The sequence below is a fragment of the Pyrus communis genome, chromosome 11 (assembly GCF_041283825.1).
Source record: "Pyrus communis isolate YQ-2024b chromosome 11, ASM4128382v1, whole genome shotgun sequence".
NCBI lineage: Eukaryota > Viridiplantae > Streptophyta > Magnoliopsida > Rosales > Rosaceae > Pyrus > Pyrus communis.
The window spans coordinates 20,298,425-20,323,588 of NC_142575.1; the positions used below are offsets into that span (position 1 = coordinate 20,298,425).

The 25,164-nt window shown below is 40.9% G+C and overlaps 1 pseudogene; it reads left to right on the forward strand.

The window, feature by feature from the left end:
* Positions 1-21,903: 21,903 nt before the first annotated feature.
* Positions 21,904-23,683, forward strand: LOC148693041 (enoyl-[acyl-carrier-protein] reductase [NADH], chloroplastic pseudogene; annotated as a pseudogene).
* Positions 23,684-25,164: the final 1,481 nt, after the last annotated feature.

Sequence of the window (25,164 nt, forward strand, 5' to 3'; positions counted from 1 at the left end):
GAGAGGTGTTGTACGGTTTGGAAAGAAAGGTAAGTTAAGTCCCAGGTATATCGGATCGTGCATGATCACCGAGCGAGTTGGTGAGGTGGCTTATAGGCTTGAGTTGCCTTCTGAGTTGGCTAAAATGCATAATGTTTTTCATGTATCCATGCTTCGTCATTATGTTGCGGATTCGTCACATGTGATACCTCCTCAACCTTTAGAAATTAATCCGGATTTGACTTATGATGAGGAACCAGTAACAATTTTGGATTGGAAGGAGAAGGTTCTAAGGAACAAGACTGTGAATTTGGTGAAAGTTTTGTGGAGAAATCATTTAGCTGATGAGGCTACTTGGGAGATTGAAGATCGGATGAAAGATTTGTATCCTCGGTTGTTCTTTGATCGCTAGTGGTTGGTGTGAGTGGTTGTTATGAATTTCGGGACGAAATATTTTTTAAGGTGGGTAGGTTGTGACAGCCCGTCCTGGATTTTTAGTACCGTAGGGGTAAAATGATGATTTTACCCCTAATGTTTTTGTTTCGTGTGTGGTTGTTTTTGGAGTTTTGGTTGGCTGCTTTTGGACCACACACACACAGCCACACTCATTCTCATCCTCTGCCCTGTCCCGTATCTCTCTCTCTCCATTTTCTTCATCACCTACGTACGACAAGAACCAAATCACTCGAAAACGTTACTGATCGGGGAAGAAAATTATACCTTTGTGCTCGTGAGGTCCATACGAGTTCAACCATACCCATTTCAGGTAAGGAAACCTTTATTTTCACATCGAACTCGTGATCCCCGATTTTTTCACTGTTCATGCACACGTAAAATCATGTGTTTTTGGGAATTTCAGGTTATAGGAAGCTTGGTGAGGTCCTTAGGAAGCTCAGGGTGGTTCGTTTGAAGGATTTGGATGTCAGGATCGTGAGTTGCAGGTTTGGCCGGATTTGGTGAAGTTTTTCCGGCGAGATTCCGTTGGTTTTAGTGCTTGAAAGTGGTAAGGTTTTGTTCCTTTAGTTGTAAGCTTCATTTTGGTACCAATTTCATGAAATTTGGGTGAAAAATGAGTGAGAAACGAAGATTGGAAGTTTTTCCAGTTTTTCGGAGACGGCGACGGCGCTGGAGGTTGGCTAGAGAAAACGACAGAATATTACTAACGGCGTTAGGTTAACGTTAACGGAATCTGTTAGTTTTAACGGAATATTCCTGACGGCGTTAACTGATGATGTCAGTGTGCTAGGCAAGTGCCTGCGCGTGGACGGCGCGTGGGGACGCGTGTGACGTCAGAAAATTATTTTTAAAATATGGGGATGTTCGTGAGGTTGAGTAGATCACGTTGGTATATTCATGCACCCCATTTGAGCATTGTATGAGAAGTTATTACCTAGTTTTGGTTATGTGCTTTAAATTAACGTTTTTATAGTTGTTTCGCATATAGGTGAGACCTATCCCGAGGACGAGCGCAGTCACTTGAGGCAAGGAGGTTACGACCCTTCTACATACCAGTGAGTGGGCTTTTGGTTTTCCGTATATACCTATATACTTGTGATTTTCCCATAAAATGAAATGAAATGTTTATATGCTTTAAATGCCATGCATTGCGTTTGCCTATTTAATTATGCATTAGTAGTTGCATATTTATATGTTTGGTACTGCAGACGTACAGGTAAGTGCCAGGTAAGTTATGGTTTATGTTTGTGATTAGTAGTGATGTTAGATACGTAGAGAGCTCATAACCTGCACCCCCGGTGTTAGTGCTCCCGCCCAGAGTAGGGCACAGTCCTTCATGTGATGTTCACCTCCCACACCACATGCTCATCTTGGATCCAAGTTAGTTGCACAGTTCTGTCATACAGACCACTATTGGTGGTTCTGACTCGTAGGTGACCCGCGATTATTCGCCCAGTCTTCGCGTGATCGTAGCACTTGAGCGTACTTATTTACACTCAGTCCTGTCATACAAACCACTCTAGGTGGTTCCAACTCGTGTGCAGGTATAGTTAGTGAGTTGGAGATTTAAGCTCTAGATTCAGCCGTACAGGTCACGTTAGGTGACTCCAGCTGACAAATTACATTGCATTGATTGTCACTACCTGGTTTTCTTACATTTTATGTAGAGGCATTCGACATGGCATATTTCTGAGCATGTTTCCTATATGTGTATATATCCTATTTTCTGGGAAACTATACAGGTTTTACGGCGAGGGGTTAGAACTTTGTTAATGAAATGGTATTGACAAGCTTTGTTTTTGCCCACTCACACTTTCTGTTTTGCGCCTCTCCAGGTTCTAGTTTGGATTGCTCTTTTGGTGGCTCACGAGGAATTCTCGGCATATTGATAGGAGCATATTTATGCGACTTAAATGGCTTGTTCTCATACATTTACGTTATGTTTCTTTAGTTATTTTAGTTCTTTATGCTTCTTTTGTGTGTTTTCAGGTTCTAAGGGCAAAGTATGCAAAAGGATGCCTTTTGGAGCCTTTTGGAGCAAATTAGAGATTGGAATGGATATCATATGCTTGGAGCCAAAAGGATGGACGAAATTGAAGACTTGAAGTAGGAAAGTTAAATCCTAAAAAGACCTCATGTTTGAGCATCATTGAAAACTCCTACGCATTTTAGAACACAAAAACAACATTCCTAGCAACCTTAGGACATTGTCGTGTGTTTCCTTGTGTCTCCCTTCCTTGCCATGCAAGGAAGGGCTTTGTTCCCTATTTTAAATACTTAAACACTACCACTTATCATTCACCACATATCATTCACCACTTATCATATCATACATTCATTTATCACTTATCATAAATCATTCACTTATCACTTAACATATCATACACTTATCACTTATCACTCATAATCATCTACACATTTCAACCATTTAAACACATGTACTTCACCTACAACATCCACCTACTTCACCTACAACATCCACCTACTTCACCTACAACATCCACCTACTTCACCTACAACCTCCACTTACTTCACCAACCTCACACACTTACTTCACCTACAAATGACATAGCCATATGTTCCCTCCACTACTCCTATAAATACCCTTGCATTCATTCATTCATGGACATCACATTTCATACACAACACATTACAAACACATTCTCCCTTCCCTAGCCGTGAGCTTCCCATCCATTCCCTTATAATCCAAACACCACTCCTCATCCATTTCCATAATCCCCCAAACCTCACCTTAGACCTTGTGCTACAACAACGAGGAAGATAAGAGGGCCTAAACGTTCATACAATTCAAGTGTGAGTTGTTGGAATGTTTAGGTGTTTCTTTGATTTCAAAGTTTAAATTTAATTCTCTTTGTTTTGTACGTATGAGGAATGGAAGAGAAGAGTGCCTAAACGTTCAAACAATTCAAGTTTGAGTTGTTGGAATGTTTAGGTGTTTCTTTGATTTCAAAGTTATGAGGAACTAAACCCCCTTTAGCTAGGGGGTGATTCGAAACTATGTTTATATTTGCAATATGAATTGATTAACTTTCGTTGGAATTTCATAAGTTGTGGATTCAATTTGTTTAACCGTTTGATTGATAACTTATTTATGAATGTTTATTAAGAATGCGCGCTTAATTTTCATGCATGAATATGACACTAGAATATAAGTGAATTTCACCTAATCGTTATGAACTTATATTCACAAGTAGTGGAGGTTGCTTATAAACAATCGCGTTAAATGAATTCTTGGCATAAGTTTCATGCGTATTCCATAGTAACGAATGCCTCGTCAACACTTATAGTTTTCATAATGCTTAATGATCTTTGATTGTATCTTTATTGTGCTTTTCACGTAAAGGACTTTTGGAGAATGTGGTGAATTGCGTTGCGCTAACCCATCCAATTCATTAACTTAAGGAAAACTTGACGGTTAATTTAAGCGGACCTAATTAACCCGGGGCGTTGAGTTTCATAATTTGTCGAAAGACCAACTGAGAATCAATCTTGTATGCAAGTGTAACATGTGTGGAGAAGAACCCCTTGGCTATTCCATCATCCATATTTTCATCACATTCATATTTACGTTTTGCCTTTAATTACAATTTGTCCATTTAATTTAATCTCGTCCAAACACAATCCCCCCTTTACTTTATTGTTCAATTTAATTAGAAATCAATTTAGTTTATGTTTTAAAGTATTTTTGAATTCTTTGAGTCTAGTATAGTGTTTTATATTGTGTTTTTACGTTTTTGAGTCAAATCCAAGTGATTAACAATCCCTCCTAATCCCCGGTCCAGAACGATCCCTACTTACACTTATACTATAATTTGACGAAAAGAGGGTTTAATTTGTGTGCGTATAAATCACGCATCAAATTTTGGCGCCGTTGCCGGGGATTAGCAAATTTGCTAATCTCTTGGATTGTTCGTTTCTATTATGTATTTTAGTTTTAGTTTTTGAATTTTGTTTTGTTTGTTGAATTCAAGTACTAGAGAAGAACAACATGGCACTTGATAATGCTTCTCTTTTGTCACAGCTCATGGAAAGGTCCCAAATGCAAAGCATTGATATATTTGATCTTCAATCAAGGAATAACGTGTTTTCCAATACTTACAATTCGGATTGGAGTGATCATTCAAACTCTATGTGGTGGGAACCTCAACATGTTCAACAAGAAGGATATTGGCAGCCACCACAACCTCATATTCAATATGCCCAACCAAATTTAAGTTCGTCAATAGATTATAATCAAAAGCTTAATGAATTAATTTGTTTGGTGCAGGGCTCACAAAATCAAGACAATGAGGCTCAACAAGAAGGATATTGGCAGCCGTATGAGGAGTTCTATTCAACGCCTATGCAGCCACCACAACCTGCCCAAAGTAATGTAGGTAATTCAAATGAAAATGATACGATTTTTCAATTACTTACTACTCTGGAAAAGCAAATTGGGCAGATAGCGGAGTTCGAAGGACAATTTTGCGACCAAGGTGAACTCCCTAGTTCAACCATTGCAAATCAGAAGGGAGAATTTGAAACCACCAATGCTATCATGTTGAGAAGTGACAAGGAGGTTGGAACGGACCCTCAACCATCAAAATCAAATCACAAGGAAGAGGAATACACCCAACCCACGGAAAGGGTGGAAACACCTTTACCGGAGGCACCTATTGCTCCTATGCCATCTAATACAGGTATGGTTGTTCCAAATTTCATTTTTTTTTAACCCCATTCCAACAAGTATCCCTATTCCTTGCAGATTCATGACTTCCAAGGAAGAAGAAGGTGAAAAAGACATCTTGGAAGCCATTCCAAAGGTGACAAGTAGGGAATGTCATGAATTCATCAAAGAGGACGTTCTTGAAACCACAAAATCCAAAGAAGTTAAATTTGATGACATTGGACAAGTCATAACCATCACATGCAATCTGGCCAAGTCCAATATCCCTGAAACTTTCAAAGGAGTGGTGTTTGTTATTGAGTTCTTGTCAGACAAAACAAGTAAGTCATTTTTTCCAAATTCCATTACATTTTATACTAACTTGTTGTTTTTTATGAATCAGGCACCTACATTAGAATTCAAACCAATGCTGGTTCACTTCAAGTATCACCTTCCATTCAAGGACCAATTCCATGCCGTTTGATTTTATTTATGTTATAAAAAAAAATAAATAAAAAAAAAAAAAAAAAAAAACATGGCAGAACGATGGAGTCTTCACAAAGGTTGTTTACTTAAAGACCCACTACGTGGCAAAACTCTTGAAGCGGAAGGCATCGAGACGGAAGGCATCGGGGCAGAAGACATAGGAGCGGAAGGCATCGGAGCTGGAGGCATCGAAGATAGAGCATTCGAGGCCTCAATACTTGGCCAAACGCTGGATGATCTAGGAAAAAGGTGCCTTTGGAGGAAAGACGAAAACCTTTGACGGTCACTTTGAATCCGACCTTCAGACTCTTGCAGTTCATCAAGCTTCCTCTTCATGCCCGTCGAATAGTTGTTGGCAAGCACGTGCAAACTTCTATTCTCATGCTTAAGCAGTTTGATCTCCTGCTTAAGACTTTCCACCTCTGCCATCAATGATTCCACCTGACGAGAGTGGGCAAGCAGGCGTTGGCCCATGTTGGACACAGAACTCGCACACTGAACACTAAGTGCGAGGGACTCTTGAACGGCCAACTCATCGGACCGTCCTGACAGCAGCCTACTATCTTTTGGAGTGAGGAGGTTCCTAGCTACTATTGTAGCTGTTGTGGCGTCCTGCATCACGGAGTCTTCACCTGTGAGAGGACCATTAGAAGATAAGAAAGAAGGGCGCCATACGTTACCTTGACGCGGCGCGCCCGTATCACTGCTGAGACTCAATTCTAAGCTAAGGTTCGATGGGTTTGCCATTTTTCAAAAGTGTTCAAAGAGATGGGGTGGATGGAGTTAATTCTCAAAGGGCCGGAGTCGATTTTCAAGAATGGGAATTCTTCAGAGTGTGTTTGTTGTGGTGATCGATAGCTCTATAAGAAGCCAAGGCGACGCGTCCACCAATTCAAAAAGCCGGAATTTCCGGCGTAAGTTAGGCGACGCTTTCTCGGCCTTTCAGAAGACGCGTTCAACTTTGTCAAAAGATTTCTTCTTTTCAGACAACACGTGGAGGCCATCATCGCAACTACACATCTTTAGCCGACAAGCGCAAAGTTCGGCGACGCTTTCTCTGCTTTTCAGAAAACGCGTGCAGCTTTGTCAAAAGGAGCCGCATCCGCACTACCACGTGTCGTTCAGAAAGCAAAGGGGCGTTGTTCAGAGATCGAAGAGGCGTCTGCTCAGAAATCGAAAAGGCGTTTTCAAAGATCGAAGAGGCGCCACTATTTCAAAAAGCCGGATTTGCGGGATCGAAACGTTTGTCGACAAGGGTAAAAAGTACCACCACTTGCTATTATCTCTATATATGTCGACCTTCATTTTTTATGGCAAGGCAGACCTGAAGAAAATGCCCAACTCTTTCTCACCTCTGAGGGCAAACTCCCAGCAAAGCCTTTCGAAATACTCAATTCTTTCTTCTTCCCCAAAAATGATACCAGATGCCTGGAGTACATATGACCCAGGAGGAAACGGCGGATTGAAGCATGTGCTGATTCATTCACCGCTTCTTCAAAGCAAAGGTATCTCATATCATCAAGGTCAAAAGCAAAAGTATCTCATATCATGCTCTTTCCCTGTCTTTTTCTTTGTCCTTGTTCTTACTTGCATGGCAAAGTAAAAGAAGCAATCAGCCGACACTTGGAGTCAGTCTACCGATCTGGAGCCAACTACCTGGAATCTATTCCTGATTGCTTACCTAGCGTTGCTCTCGAGTAGTCATCTTCAACGGTTGATACACTTCCAGAGAAGGGACCACTCCTGCAAAGATTGAACAAAGAAACAGATAAAAGGGGTAAGCTCAGACCTTCGGGGGAAACCAAAAGAACCATCCTGCTGCCCAGTTCAAGAAGTAGCACAAAGGAAAATCAACGATGGGCATAAACCAGTTCAAGAGTAAGCCTGTGGAATCACAAAGATCAAAGCCTCAATGCAATCACCAAGGAGAAGAGGGAATTTACACTCCATAACCAGATTTGCGTCCCTAAACTCTAGAATATAAGTGAATTTCACCTAATCGTTATGAACTTATATTCACAAGTAGTGGAGGTTGCTTATAAACAATCGCGTTAAATGAATTCTTGGCATAAGTTTCATGCGTATTCCATAGTAACGAATGCCTCGTCAACACTTATAGTTTTCATAATGCTTAATGATCTTTGATTGTATCTTTATTGTGCTTTTCACGTAAAGGACTTTTGGAGAATGTGGTGAATTGCGTTGCGCTAACCCATCCAATTCATTAACTTAAGGAAAACTTGACGGTTAATTTAAGCGGACCTAATTAACCCGGGGCGTTGAGTTTCATAATTTATCGAAAGACCAACTGAGAATCAATCTTGTATGCAAGTGTAACATGTGTGGAGAAGAACCCCTTGGCTATTCCATCATCCATATTTTCATCACATTCATATTTACGTTTTGCCTTTAATTACAATTTGTCCATTTAATTTAATCTCGTCCAAACACAATCCCCCCTTTACTTTATTGTTCAATTTAATTAGAAATCAATTTAGTTTATGTTTTAAAGTATTTTTGAATTCTTTGAGTCTAGTATAGTGTTTTATATTGTGTTTTTACGTTTTTGAGTCAAATCCAAGTGATTAACAATCCCTCCTAATCCCCGGTCCAGAACGATCCCTACTTACACTTATACTATAATTTGACGAAAAGAGGGTTTAATTTGTGTGCGTATAAATCACGCATCACATATCTGACAAATTGTCACCAGTGTAGGACCACCTCTGGGTGTGTTTCGTCAGTGTTTGTTTCCCTGGACTGCACTAGGTCTTTTGTGCTCTGAATATTATTTATCACACTTACGCTTGCACATGTATGTTACCTACTCAGTGTATAGCTTGATTTTTTTTTATTCGTACTTTTATTATTATTTTTAGCTTCCGCACTGTGCACGTGGTTACGTCACTCTCACATGACGGCCAGCATGCCCTGATCTCGATCGGGGTGTGTCATGCGTTGTATTATTATTAATTTTAGCTTTATCTGATATTGGGCGAATCCCTACATGATCACAATCTGTTCATGGCAATGACATTTTTACTATAAATATTTTGGTGGAGTTATATTCCTTTCGTAAACTAGCTTTGATTTATGTGATTATTTAGTTATATATGTTTATCTTTAATCTAGTAGATGTCACCACTGATAAATTTTTTCCAAATGAATTCCAGAATATCATTCAAATTGTGGGGTTTAGAAAATCTCGTGTACTGAGGTCTGTTTGCAGATGATGACAAGGAATTATGGATATATGACAAGGAAGTATGAAGATGAGATGATAAGAATTGTGAATTGGAATCGTGAGACATACAGGGAAGTACTCTTTAGTTGTTTTGGTAAAAGAAAATTATGCCATTTGATTATTGAGTACTCTCTTAATTATACGGTTTTCACTTATCTAATTTGCTCAGCACATGAACTTTGATAGGGCATGTAATTTCTGCTTGTTTAATTTCTAAGTAGTTGTCATTTGATAAAATAACAGAACGAAACACATGTGGCCCTTAATCAGTGCATAGTTCAAGTAATTTTTAAATAATTTTCTTGCGAGTGTAAATAAAATATCAGAAACACATGTTGTCCATAATCAGTGCAAAATTCGAAGTGTTTCACATCTCTACTTATGAGATTGTTAAATGAGCTCATGTATGACAATATTTTAGTATAAAAATGAATGGAATTAATTTTTGATAAGGAGATATATTGCTTGCTCTGCTTTGGTTTCGACTAAGACTTAGTGCATGGAGAAAAACAAAATCATGGAATTTTATGGTTGAGTTTTAAAAAGCATTCAAGTAAATGAATATCTTGCGCATGTAATGTTTCCATATATGTATCATCTTAATATCCTGGTCAAATAGCTTTAATGTCGGTTTCATTTTATTTTCTCATTGATATTATTTTATTTTGTCTATGGAGTTTTATGCCGATTAATGTTGATATTTATAATAGAGAGAGAATGCGCTTATGAATTTTGTGTTAAATAAGAATTAATTCTTGAGCATTTAATATGCAAGTTATTTTGAGAAATTATCGTACTATCATGATATTAAGTTTTATAGAGATTCCAATACCATGAGTATGTGCGGGTACGTGTGAAGTTACAAATTGTTAGAAAAATTACTTACAAAGGATAATGTTTCGATGATTGTGATTACGTGTTTCTTCTCTAGGTGGTGAAATGATACCATGGAAGTGAACATATAAAATTTGTTGAAGTATAATTATTGGAAGATATTGGAGTGATGGGAAGATATGCATGGGACATTATGGAGTGATTGATGGACCTAGTTGTCATGGGTATGGTCTGGTGCGAGATTTATACGCACACAAATTAAACCCTCTTTTCGTCAAATTGTAGTATATGTATAAGTAGGGATCGTTCTGGACCGGGGATTAGGAGGGATTGCAAATCTCTTGGAAACTGACTCAAAAACGTAAAATAAAGTTTAAAACACTAAACTAGACTCAAAGAATGCAAAATTAAAGTTTAAAACACTAAGACAAACCAAAAACTCAAAATGCTTTTAAAAACACAAACTAAAATGAATTCTAATTAAATTGACATTAAAGTAAAGGGGGATTTAAGTTTATACGAAAATTGAAATAACGAAACAAGTTAAATAAACTAGACAGAATGTAAATATGAAATTGATGAAATGGAATGAATGGATGATAGAATAGCTAAGGGGGTCATCTCCACATATGTTACACTTGCATAATAAAACGATTTCCAATTGCATTTCAATAAATCATTAATTCTCAACACTCCAAGTTAATTAGGTCCGCTTAAATTAACCGTCAAGTTTTCCTTAAGTTAATGAATTGGATGGGTTAGCGCAACGCAATTCACAACATTCTCCAAAAGTCCTTTACGTGAACAGCACAATAAAGATACAATCAAAGATCATTAAGCATTATGAAAACTATAAGTGTTGACGAGGCATTCGTTACTATGATGAGCATGAAACTTGATAGGAGCATATTCATGCGACTTAATTAGCTTGTTCTCGTGCATTTATGTTGTGTTTATTTAGTTATTTTAGTGTTTAAGGCCACTTTTGTGTATTTTCAGATTATAAGGCCAAAGTGTGCAAGAAGATGCAAATTGGAGTCTTTTGGAGTGAAAGAGGAATGAATGAGTTGAAGACTTGAAGAAATGACGAATTCCTACTCCAATGATGAATTCTTATCAAAACGAGGAATCCTACTCAAACAAGGTTTCCTATTTTAGGAAAGTTAATCCTAAGTTTCCCGTTTTGGTAACCTTTCCTAATCTTAAACGTCCGTATTTTTCTAGCCACTTTGAAGTCTTTGTAGGCGATTTAGGACACAAAACGAAGGCCCTAGCCCAAATCCTAACCCTAAACCCTAGCCGCACCTATTAAGCCATTCCCTTTAATTTCTAGTTTTATTTCCTAAATTCTAGCAGCCTTTAGGTGAATTTTAGTTAATAAAAATAAAAGAGGGTTTTGAATTTCAAAACCCTAGGGTTTCCACCATTTAGCCGCACCTTAGGGACCTCTTATTATTTTTCTTATTATTTTTCAGCCACAATAACATCCCAGCCGTACCATCTTATTCACCCTAACTAAAAACAGCCGTCACTCCCCTCAAAATTCTCCCATAATTCACAAAGAACCTAGCAGCCGCAAATCCCATTTTTTTTCTCATAACATTCTGCCGTGGCCCCCCCCCCCCCCCAATTGACCATTCATCCTAATAAACTAACAAATCATTCCAGCCGTGGCACCTTAAGCCATGCATTGATATTTTAATTAGCCAGTTTTTTCTCCCATAAACCGTGACTCCCACCAGCCACCAAAAGACCTAAAAAGCACAACCCTTTGCCGCAGCCACCATCTCCATTTTCTCCATTGATTGCCGAGCCTTCCCAGTCCATTTTTCTTCCATTCCAGCCACTTCCAAGTCTTTCCACCAGTTCCACCACCATTCCACCATAAATCTCACCCAAAAACCAAGCGGCAGCACCATCCCATTTTTCCTGAACCTTGCCGCAGCTTTCCCATTCATTCCAGCTTTCCCCCATCTTGCCGTAACTTTCCACACCTCCACACACCTTCCACCAATCTTGCCGCACACCTTTACCACCCTAAATCCATCCCCAACCCAAATTAACATCCAAATCATCCATTTAACCTCACTGCCGCAGCAAGGAGAAGAGGAAAGAGGACTTAGACGCGCAGAAATTCAAGTGGATTCGTTGGGCGTTCTAGGTGTAATCCATCCTTTGTTCTTTATGTTTAAATTCAATTTTATTTTTCTTGTTGTGAATATGAGAGGCTAAACCCCTATTTAGCTAGGGGGTGATTTGAAACCATGTTTATGCTTGCAATATGATTTGATTACGTTTGGTTGGAATTTCATGAATGGTGAATTCAATTTGTTTAACTACTTGATCGATAACTTATTTGTGTATGTTTATTGAGAGTGCACGCTTAATTTTCATGCATCAATATGACGCTAGAATATAAGTGAGTTTCACCTAATAGTTATGAACTTATATTCACAAGTAGTGGAGGTTGCTTATAAACAATCGCGTTAAATAAATTCTTGGCATAAGTTTCATGCAATCATAGTAACGAATGCCTCGTCAACACTTATAGTTTTCATGATGCTTAATGATTCTTGCTTGTATCTCTATTATGCAATTCATGTAGGGAACTTGTGGGGAATGCTTTGGGTTGTCGCATGCAATCATCCAATTCATTAACTTAAGGAAAACTTGACGGTTAATTTAAGCGGGCCTAATTAACCCGGGGTGTTGAGTTTCATAATTTATCGAAAGACCAACCGAAAATCATCTTGTATGCAAGTGTGACATGTGTGGAGAAGAACCTTCTAGCTAGCATTCATCCATATTTTCATCACATCCATATTTACATTTTGCCTTTTAATTACAATTCGTGCATTTAGTTTAATTTCGTCAAAACCTCAATCCCCCTTTACTTTAGTGTCCAATTTAGTTAGAAAGTGTCTTAATTTGTGTTTACAAGTGTTTTGTATTCTTTGAGTCTTTTGATTTGTTTTAGTGTTTTATTGTTTAGTTTTGTATTCTTTGAGTCTAGTTTAGTGTTTTAACGTTTGTTTTACATTTTTGAGTCAGTTTCCAAGTGATTTAGTAATCCCTCCTAATCCGCGGTCTAGAACGATCCCTACTTGCATCTTTACTACAATTGTCACAAGAGGGTTTCAATTTGTGTGCTTAATTAGTTCGCATCAAATTTTTGGCGCCGTTGCCGGGGATTAGCAACTTTGCTAATCCCTTGGATTGTTATTTTCTGTTTAATTTAGTTTTTGTTAAGAATTCTGACCTTGTTTTGTTTTCCTTGTTTTAGGTACTAGTGCATGACTCGGAGTTCTCAACCGATTCGCGAGCATATCTCTGATTTTGACAGCGATTTTGAGAGGACTTTGAGACGGAAGAGGAAGCCACACGAACCAAGTCCACAAAGCCCAGAACCTGACCTCGAAGAACAAGTTCTAGAGGAGGAGGAAGAACCCACGGCAAGGATCTTTGAGGAACCACAAGTCATGGCCGTGGATACCCGGACACTCAAGGAGCTTTCGGCCTCAGGTTTGGATAATGCCGCACCCTTGTGCATTCAATACCCCACCGCTGCCCAAGGTAAGACGGATGAGTTTGAATTAAAGTCAAGTTTGCTTCATCATATTCCTAAATACCATGGCTTGTCCATGGAAGATCCTAACAAACATTTGAAAGAATTTGAAGTAGTTTGCTCTAGTATGACTCCCGTCACTGTTGACGGAAATATCTTGAAGATGAAGGCTTTTCCATTCTCTTTGATGGATAAAGCCAAAGATTGGTTATATGAGTTAGCTCCCGGCACTGTCACTTCTTGGGAGAGTATGAAGAGAGCGTACTTGGAGAAGTTCTTTCCAACTTCTCGCATCATCCTCCTACGCAAAAAGATAAGCGGAATCCAGCAAGAAGAAGGTGAGTCTTTTCCTACGTATTATGAACGATTTAAATCACTTGTTGCTTCTTGTCCACAGCATCAGATGAAGGAGGAGTTGCTCTTGCAATATTTCTACGAGGGTCTCCTACCTCTAGAACGTCAAATGCTTGACGCATCGGCGGGTGGAGCATTGGTGGACAAAACGCCCAGGGATGCCAAGGTCTTGATTGCTAACCGAGCATTGAACGCTCAACAGTATGAGGGAGTAGGCCAAAGAGGACCCCCACGGCAGCAAGTGCATGAGGTAAGTTCCACACCCGATATTCATTCACAGTTAGCTAATCTTACTTCCATTGTGTCTCAGATGGCCGAAGGAATGAGGGTGCAAGGACCGATTGTATGCGGGGTGTGTTCGATCCAAGGACATGCTTCTGAGAAGTGCCCACAACTCATAGGAAATGGTGGATGGGAAAGCGCCAATGCAATTGGATTTCAGGGCCAAAACCAACCAAGGAACGATCCGTACTCGAACACTTATAATCCAGGTTGGAGAGACCACCCGAACTTCAAATGGAGGGAGCCCCAACAACCACCACAACAAGGAGGCTTTAGGCAACAACCCCCGGGCTTCTTCACCAAGCCATTCGCACCCACACAAGCACCTCCACAATCTGCCCAAACAAGTTTAGGTAACACCTTAGATAATGATACACTTCTTAAGTTACTAACTAATTTGTCTCAGGGGCAAGAAAACCAAGCCAAAGCCATGCAAAACCAAGATAAGAGGGTGGATCAATTGGATAAGCAAATTGGGCAGATTGCGGAGTTTGTAGGGCAATTCCGAGACCAAGGCAAGCTCCCGAGCTCAACCATTCCAAACCCGAAGGGAGGCTTTGAAACCGCCAACGCAATTACCTTGAGAAGTGGCAAGGAAGTTGGAACCACCCCACAACCACCAAAATCAAGCGAAGAAGAGGATGAAAAGCTGCAACATGAAGAGGAGGAGGCAAGCAAGCCCACGGCAAGGGTACAAACACCCTTGCCGCAACTACCTAGGGACATTAATGCACCCAACTCATCCCATTCGGCCACCAAAGGTAAGTTGGGTTCAAAATTGATTAATTCTAACTTTGTTCCACCCGATGTTCCTTTTCCTAGCAGGTTTATGCAAACAAAGAAGGAGGAGCAGGAAAAAGACATTCTGGAGACGTTTCGGAAAGTCCAAGTAAACATTCCTTTACTTGATGCCATTAAGCAAGTGCCCAGGTATGCAAAGTTTTTAAAAGAGTTATGCACAACTAGGAAAAGAATTTCAAACAAAGAAGTTGTGAAAGTAAGTGAAAATGTATCTGCGGTTTTGCAACGAAAGTTACCTCCAAAATGTAAGGATCCAGGGAGTTTTACTATCCCATGCACAATTGGAAACACTAGATTTAAACAATGCATGTTAGATTTAGGTGCTTCTATTAATGTCATGCCATATTCCATTTATGCATCTATGAACCTGGGTGAGTTAAAACAAGGTGGCGTTATAATTCAATTGGCCGATCGTTCTAATGTTTATCCCAAGGGAGTCCTTGAGGATGTTTTAGTGCAGGTCAATCATCTCATCTTTCCTGCAGATTTTTATGTCTTAGAAATGGAGGATTCGAGCGATGCTCCATCATTGCCACTCTTGCTAGGCCGTCCGTTCATGAAAACGGCCCAAACAAAGATTGATGTGGCCAAGGGAGCACTAACAATGGAGTTTGGTGGTGATATAATTAAATTTAATGTTTATGACTCTATTAAGAATCCTAACGATAGCCATTCTTGCTTTGTCATAGATGTGCATAAGGACATGGGGCCGAAAGGATCCATACCTATCAAGAAGGATGTATCGAGAACCACCGCTGGAGAAGAACTTGGAGTGATTGGTCTACAACCACCCAATATGGCCGAAAGTAGCCATAGTAACATTGTTGAAAGGGCTGCCATTTTTGAGCCCTCACCACATTATGATTGTAAGTCTTCAATTCCAACCTCAATTCCTATTTCAACTAATAGGTTGTTACCGTCGTTGGTGCAGGTGACCAACCGATATAAAGATGGTGGGAGCATTTATATGGATTGTCGGAACCGAAACACTACCATCAGGGAGGATTATTATCCCCGCCCATTCATTGAGCCGTATTATGGAAGTGTTGAAGGGCATGTTGTGGAGAGGATCCCATTCCATGCCGTGAGCCCTAGTGGAGATTAAAAGAAGGTTTCGTCCGGCTGGAAGACGTTAAAGCAAGCGCTACTTGGGAGGCAACCCATGCAATCAACAAAGGAAGAACTTGGGAATCGCTCCACACTCAGATTTGCGTCCCTAAACCCTTTCCTTTGTTGCTTACTTTATGTTATGTGTAATGTGTTTAATTGTGTCTAAAACATTGAGGACAATGTTTAGTTTAAGTGTAGGGGGGTAACATTCTGTTTTGAGATATTTTTGCATGAAATTCGTAGGGTTTTACCACCTAACATGTCTAAACTTGTTTCCCACTGTTTTTAAGTGTTTTTAGGCTATTTTAGAGTGTTTTAGAGTGTGTTGACTTAAAAATCCGAAAATACCATAAAAATTTGAAAAATTGTTTTGAAAAACCCAAAATGAGTTGTTTTTGTGTGTTTGTTTGTGTCGTAGGTCACCTTCCAACGCAATGATGAGGATTTGGTTTTTAATTGCATGATGGTTAAGAAAGTTACAAACATGGATGGACGTTTGATAGACTCTTTGGTTTATGCTTGGTTGTAGTTATAGTTTACGAATTCACATGTAATCACAAATGATAAAAATCAGTTTTTGTAACATGCTTGAAGGAAGGAACTCAAACTAACGCTACATCCCTGTGAGACTTGAGCCTAAACGTTTATTTGGAGAGTAATAATTTGTGCATCATTGTTTTCTAAAGTTGTTGCATGATCTCATTATTCTTTTCTTGGTTACTACTTAGAAGGCGTTTCATCACTTAGTTCCAAATGCTAGAACTCATGCCCATTTCATTCAAAGCATGTCATTGATTTGCATAACACACATTCAAGATGAAGTTGTGTAGTGACCACCACCTTAGCCAAAAAGCCGTGTGCCCTATGTCATTATGTTTTGTAGGTTTTTAACCCCATTGAGCCGTGTTAGCCCATGTTCTTTGTTAACCCACATTATCCTCACCTAGCCTAGAATAGGACCATCCTTACCCTTGTTCTTGAAGCATAGTAAGCAATGAATTCCCTTTGATTAATGTGTTGCAGAAAATAAGTGTGGGGGAAGGATTATTGATATGAGTTTATGTGCCATAGGCATGGTTGAAAAAAAAAAAAAAAAAAAAAAAAAAAAAAAAAAAGAGTTGAAAATAGTTGAAAAGTATTGGTTGTTGAAGTAAGGGCCCAAAACAATGAATTAGGCCCTAAGAGTTGTTTGAATCTCCCCTATTTGTCTAACAGTTGATTTCTGCATTCTAAGGGAATTCTAGGTCTTAAATTCATTACTTTGCTTGCTATTGCTTAAAGAACTTTTGTCTATACCTATCTTTCCTTGTTAGCCAACACCCCAAGCCCCGTTACAACCCTTAACTTCTATCTTGAGTGTTGTGCATTTCAATTGTGGAGTTTGAATTTGGTATGAGCATATGGTGTCACTGGTTCTCGCATCTAAGTAGTAGTGTTCCATTCATGAGATCATATCTAAACACGTTTAATTACTCTAGAAATTGCGTTCTTTGTTATAACATATGTGAGTACTAGTCTTTCATGTTTACATCAATCTTCTCACATATAACTAGTGTAGGGTGTGTAGTCAGAAAGTATGAGTGAAAATTGAGTGCATAACTAGTGAGGAATTGAGGGAATTCTCTAAGGCATGTTACTACATTCAAAATGTGTTTTAATTGATTAAATGTGAACTAGTGAATGGTGACTATAATTAAGTATGTGCTCGAGGGGAAGGAAGACTAAAAGCTATGTGAGTAATGATCTTTGTGTGGACATCGAAATTTCGGTGAAATGAATGTTAACCAATAATTAAAATTTCAACGCTCACGTGTCACATAAATTTTACATGTAGCGTGTGACTCAACGAAAAATCGAAATAAATTGGAAAAGTCATCAAATAGGACACGTGTCAATACCTGGCAGAAATGATTTATTTCATCTGATTATTTAAATCCAAAAATCAAGTTTTGAAATTCTATAAATAGGAAGCCAAGGCATTCATTTAAAAAAAAAAAGAAAGGAAGAAAGAGAGAAAGAAAGGAAGAAAAAAAAAAGAAAGGAAGAAGAAAAGAAAGAAAGAAGGGAATTTACATCACACCAAAACCTTGAAGCCTTGAAACTTTAAAGCTCTCAAGCAAAATCCCGAAGGATCAAGAAAACACTCTTCGTTCTTCGTCAAACCCTCCTTCAAGGTCAAGCCCCAACGGCCCTTGAAGAACTTCCGCCGACTCAAGATCAAGCCCCGACGGCCCCTTGAAGAAAGTGTTCATCATCCGTTCGTCCTAAGATCAAGCCCCAACGGCCCTTTGGATCAACAACCTCAACAAATCCACACATCCAATCAGTCTTCAAGATTAGGCCCAAAAGCCCTTGAAGATCCGCTCATCCATCAACCCTCAAGATCAAGCCCCGACGGCCTCTTGAAGAAATCCATACACTCAGTCTTCAAGATTAGGCCCAAAAGCCCTTGAAGATCCGCTCATCCATCAACCCTCAAGATCAAGCCCCGACTGCCCCTTGAAGAAATTCATACACCCAGTCTTCAAGATCAAGCTCAAAAGCCCTCGAAGATCCGTTCATCAACTGTTCATCCCTAGATCAAGCCCCGACGGCCCTTTGGATCAACAGCTCATCCACAAACCTACACCCTACGAAGATAGAATCAGAGGATCAAATTACAAAGAGATTGTAACCCCAAAATCATTAAACATAAAATATATTTTGTACACGGTATTCTTGTTTCTTGTTTCAGGAACATTTCGTGTTTACAAATTTGGCACGCCCAGTGGGACTATCTCTACCTCTCATCTCTGTCTCCATTCAAGATATTAAAGCACAGTCCATGGCTTCAAACAAAGAACAAGTCATGACTATCGGCACTACCTCCATTGAAAAACAGCTGGTTCAGATGAAGGAAACAATTGCAAGGCTGATAAAGACTGCAGAGGAGAAAAACTTGCAAACCGCCGGACTCATCAACCGTCTGGAGGCCCAACATGGTGTTATAGTGAAACCAAGCTCTCTTCCAACTAAGAGGACCGAAGAAGGCTTCAACCCAAATGCCTACGAACTCATGTCAAAGGCTAGGCATGACTTTGCTTCCTCTTCAAATCTTGGAAAGAAGGTTTCAAACACCGTCAACGACAAAGATAACGACCTCACCAAAACTCAAAAGAAGTTGAAGGAGCATGGTTACGGAGTTGACAACAACCAAAGCACACCTCCAAAATCAATGGCATCAAGCAAGGGACAAGCCGTTCTTGCAACCACCAAGGGAAGAAGCATAAGCACTTCCGCCACAAATGGAGCATCCATTGGTACCACAACCACTCCTCAACATGCCGCTGCAAAGTTGGTACTGCTAAGCAAGCAAGAGCAGCATCAAAGGAGCGAGTCGGTCATCCACCTGACCTTGCTAGGGGCACCAAAGCATGCTATTGAGGCACACAAGATGACACCCCAAAATGGCCAATGGGGTTCTTCATCAGCACTATGGATGTCTGAAGGAAAGTCATGTCTATTGGCTGCACAAGTCATGACCATCGGCGTCACCTCTGTTGAAGAACAGCTAGCTCAGATGAATGAAGCAATCGCAAAGCTCACACGGACTGTGGAAGAGAAGGACTTGCAGATTGCCGCACTTGTCAACCAACTAGATGCGCTGCCCGACGTGAAAGTCGACCCAAATATTGGCCTATTAAAGAAAGACGGCGACGAAGAAGAGGAGCCACCAGCGAAGAAAGATGAAGAGAAGTCAAAGCTAGACCAAGCAACGGCATTCATGGGATCTCTCTCTATCCAGCAGCTACAAGAGATGATCGCAAGCACTGTCAAGACACAGTACGAAGGAAGCTCGCATGACTCCGTACTGTACTCAAAGCCTTACTCCAAGAAGATTGATGCTTTGAAGATGCCAAGGGGTTATCAACCCCCAAAATTCATGCAGTTCGATGGAAAAGGCAACCCGAAGCAACATGTCGCCCATTTCGTTGAAACTTGCAACAATGCTGGGACAGAGGGAGACTACCTCGTCAAACAGTTCGTGCGTTCGCTGAAAAGTAACGCTTTTGACTGGTACACTGACCTCGAACCTGAGTCTATCAACACTTGGGACCAGCTAGAAAGGGAATTCCTCAACCGTTTCTACAGCACTCGTCGTACTGTAAGCATGCTAGAGCTGACCAGTACGAAACAGTGGAGAGATGAACCTGTCATCCACTACATAAATAGATGGCGCTCCTTAAGTCTGGATTGTAAAGATCGACTTTCTGAAACCTCTGCCATTGAGATGTGCGTTCAAGGCATGCAGTGGGGACTACACTACATCCTTCAAGGCATCAAACCACGAACATTTGAGGAGTTAGCCACCCGCGCCCATGATATGGAGTTAAGCATCACCCGTCATGGGAAGAAAGAACAGATCGCCGACTACAAGAATGACAAAGTTTTGGGGCCAAAGGTGGATAAGGCTGCGTGGAAACCCACCAAGGAAGCAATGACGCTCAACACAACTCCAGTCAAAACCCATACACGAGGCAAGGCGATTCAAACCGAAGCTTTTCGTGATCAAGAGATACGTAGACACACTTTGAAGGAGCTTGAGGAGAAGACTTATCCATTCCCCGACTCTGACGTGGTTGCCATGTTAGATGACTTGCTGGAAAAAAAGGTGATCAACCTACCTGAGTGTAAACGGCCGGAAGAGATGAACCGTACTGACAATCCAAGGTACTGTAAATTCCACCGCTTCATTGGTCATCCGACGGAAAAGTGCTTTGTGCTAAAAGATCTCATCATGAAGTTGGCTCAGAAAGGGATCATCGAGCTAGATCTTAATGATGTGGTGAAGTCAAACTATACCACCGTCACTTCTGGCTCTTTGAACTCAAAATCTTCACCTCAACCGCTGGGGGCATGCTCCAAAACCATGTCAGTCAAGTCAAGTGAAGATGAAGGATGGACTTATGTCACTCCAAAGAAAATGCACAAGAAACATAGGTCTCCTCCACAAGTTCACCAATCGGAAAGGGGGCAAAGCTGCTACCGTCAACCTTCAAAGCTACATGAAAGTGTTGAGGATGATGAAGTTTTGACACAAAGATCGTCCGTTGCCATCACGATGCGCGATTTCTTCCCCAAAGACTTCTTCAATCACTCGGTCAAGACTCCTTGCTATAAAGATTGCAAGGAATGCCTCTCTAAGATCGTTTGACAAATTCCAAAAGCTCCTGGTCTGCACGAGCATAAAAGGTGACATCAAAAGCTCCTCGTTCGCACGAGCCTAAAAGGCGACAACCGAAAGCTCCTTGTTCACACGAGCCTAAAAGGTGACAACAAACGCTCCTGGCCCGCAAGAGCATAAACTGTGTACGGCAAAATCATCATCAAAACTATCACTCATTTGAACTACGTTATGACTTGATCTCTTCTTTGGAAGAGTACGTAGGCAACTTGAAACTTCAAAACTTCAAGTACAGTCACATCAAAATAAATAAATAAATGTTTCATTAAAGAAAGTCAATTTTATTACAATTTCTTTATTAAAAAAAAAAATTATTACAGTTTCTTCTTCTTCTTCTAAAAAAAAAATATATATATATATATAATAATAAAAAAAAAATAAAAAAAAAAAAAAAAAAAACAAACAAAAACAAAAACAAAACAAAACAAAAAGAGCAGCAACGGCAGCAGAAGAAACTACAGACGAACAGGTTCGTCATCAAGCCCAAACCCATCAAGCAACAGTTCCCTATTCTCTCTTAAGCTGACTTTTATCAGTGGGCCGGTGTTGTTGCCGTTGAGATTATTGGTGGGCCTGATGTCTCATTCTACCCAGGAAAGTAAGAACCCCATCACAGCACCCTTACACTGAATCATCACTCGATCCCCTTCTCTGCTGTAGAAGCTCAAATCCATCAACCTCTCCCAGTACAGATCTTCGTCAACTTCAGACCAATGAGCAACCAGAACTGTAAATCGAACTGTCATCTGTTACGGAAAGACGACGAGTGTGCTGAAAAGCATGGGTTCTGTTTGGATTCGGATCGCGATTTGGACCACTCAAGCTTTTCTCATGGTAGCCTCGTCTGCCCCATTTATAACTCCACCTGGAAAGGCGTCCCTCTCCACAGCACCCCCGCATTTTTTAACTCGGCCGCTGACTCGCCATCGACTCCATTGACTCGCCCTCTGCTAAACAAAACACACAGTAGAAATTCCTGCGGGCGATGGCTTCGGAGGAGAGGCGAATAGAGGACGAACTGTCGTACCCGATTCTGCTGGCAGAGCGGGTCCGGACCGCTGTCGACGAGTCGGAGTCGTTCAAGCTGGAGTGCTCCGAGGTGGGGAAGCAGGTGGATCGTCTCTCGCAGAAGCTCCGAACCGTGGTCCGGTTGGCCACGGCGGCCCCGGTTCTGTACGAGCGCCCGATTCAGCGCATCGTCGCCGAGGTGTCGAAGAATCTGGAGCGGGGCCCTGACCCTGGTCCGTAAGTGCAAGCGCCAGAGCTTCCTACGACGTCCGTTGCCATCACGAGCGCCACAGACTTCCGCAAGCTCTTCAACTTCCTCGAGTCCTCCGTCGGCGACATGAAGTGGCTGCTCAGCTTATTCGACCCGGACACCGCTGGCAATAACGGAATTGAACTCCCCCTTCTCTTTCCCAATTAAAAAATACACAGCTTTTGTTGTTTGCGCTTTCCACATTGGCGCTCCCAATTGCACAAAGATCTCTGTTCTCCTTCGTGAGATTGCATTTATCGGAGATGGCAACAACTGCTGCTTCCAGCCTGCAAATGGCAACTGCCAGACCCTGCATAGAGCTTTCGGGTTGAGCACTGCAATGCTTAATGGCAATTTTAAGGTGGCTTCATGGACTAAACTCTCGAGTGCATGCCACATATCATCTGTACAATCTGTCCAGAGGTGCTTTACTTCATCATCTATGAAATTGGATAAGTTTGTTACAAAGGCAATGGCTGGGGTTAGTGACAACAAACCTGTCTCGGGGTTACCAATCAATTTGAAAGGAAAGAGGGCATTTATTGCTGGTGTAGCTGATGATAATGGGTATGGTTAGGCAATCGCAAAATCTCTAGCTGCTGCAGGTACTGAAATTCTTGGGGGAACATGGGTGCCTGCTTTGAACATTTTTGAGTCCAGCCTGCGACGTGGAAAGTTTGAAGAATCACGCGTATTACCAGATGGTTCTTTGATGGAGATTACCAAAGTATATCCCCTAGATGCTGTGTTTGACAACCCTGAGGATGTCCCCGAGGAGATCAAAACAAATAAGCGCTACGCAGGATCCAGTAATTGGACTGTCCAGGAAGCTGCTGAATGTGTGAAAAATGATTTTGGCAGCATTGACGTTCTTGTGCACTCGCTTGCAAACGGACCAGAGGCGGCCTCTTCACTTCTCTGTCAAAATCTTCGTCTCTGACCAACAAGACAGCAACTTGCTTCAGATTATGTACACCATGGAAGCTGCACAGGTACAAGCTCCCGCGCACTCCCTCCGCAGCGAGCGGTGTCCCTTGTAGCAAACAGCAACAGCAGTTCAATAGCTCTCCAGCGACGTCGTCTGCAGCGTCTTCGTTGAGCTCTTCGTCCATGCTCTCCATTCCGCCCATCTACCCAGTAAGATCTTCATGCTGCTGTATGGGCAGTTTGTCTCTCTCTAAGGTTGAGCAGCGCGGCCTTCTCCCTTCGATCATTGACCTCCTCACGGCTGTGCTCCATCTTCAAGCTCTGGCTGCTTCTGCACCTCCGCCATGGCTGCTGCCTTTGAATGTGATCAACAAAATCAAAGTTTGTCAACTCACACCCAAAGATCTCATCCGTCTGCTTGCCTCTGCTGCTGCCTTTGAATGTGATTGACAAAATCAAAGTTTGTCAACTCACACCCAAAGATTTCCTCCGTCTTCTCTCGGATTCGGCCTGGGTTTTCACCCACAAACTCAGCCTTGCAGATCACCATATAAAGAAAAAAATAATGGAATCTGGATGGAAAGCACCATCCCAAAAAAAAAAAAAAAAATATATATATATATATATATATACATATATATAATAAAAACAACGATGGTGCTTCTGGAATCATGTGCAAAAAGAAAATATATATATATATATATAATAAAAAGAAAGAAAAAAAAAACAATGATGGTGCTTCTGGCACCATCTGAAATATATATATATATAAACGAATGGTGGATCAGTGCCACCGAAAGCAAAGAAAAGTAAAAAAAAAAAATAATAAAAAAAATAATAATAAAATAAAATAAAAAGTAATGATGATGGACGGTGATGTATATGTTTTATCTGTATTTAGCACAATACACTGAATAAAATAAAACATGTCCATTAATCTTCGAGAAATTACAACTGTGTACAAAAAAAAAAAAAAAAAAAAAAAAAAAAAAAAAAAAAAAAAAAAATGGAGCTTTTACAAAGGATGTTCACGTGAAGCCCCATTACTTGGCAAAACTTTAGAAGCGGAAGGCATCGGAGCAGAAGGCATCGGAGAGGGAGGCATTGAAGCTAGAGCATTCCAGGCCTCAATACTTGGCCAAACGCTGGAAGACCCAGGAAAAAGGTGCCTCTGGAGGAAAGACGAAAACCTTTGACGATCACTTTGAATCCGACCTTCAAATTCTTGCAGCTCATCAAGCTTCCTCTTCATGCCCGTCGAATAGTTGTTTGCAAGCACGTGCAAACTTCTATTCTCATACTTCAGCTGCTTGATCTCTTGCTTGAGACTTTCCACCTCTGCCATCAACGATTCAACCTGACGGGAGCGAGCAAGTAGGCGTTGGCCCATGTTGGACACAGAGCCTGCACACTGAACGCTGAGAGCAAGGGACTCTTGAACGGCCAACTCATCGGACCGTCCTGACAGCAGCCTACTATCTTTCGGAGTGAGGAGGTTCCTAGCTACTATTGTAGCTGTTGTGGCATCCTGCATCACAGAGTCTTCACCTGTAAGAGGACCGTTAGAAGATAAGAAAGAAGGGCGCCATACGTTACCTTGACGCGGCGCGCCCGTATCACTGCTGAGACTCAAGTCTAAGCTAAGGTTCGATGGGTTTGCCATTTTTTCAAAGGTGTTCAGAGAGAAGGGGTGGATGGAGTTAATTCTCAAAAGGCCGGAAACGATTTTCAAGAATGGGCAATTTTCAGAGTGTGTATGTTGGAGTGATCGATACCTCTGTAAAAAGCCAAGCGACACGACCACCGATTCAAAAATCCGGATTTTCCTGCGTGAAGTTCGGCGACGCGTTCGCGGCTTTTTCAGAAAATGCGTTCAACTTTGTCAAAAGATATCTGACAAAGTCGAGAACACGTGGAGGCCATCATCGCAACTACACGTCTTTAGCCGACAAGCGCAAAGTTCGGCGACGCTTTCTCT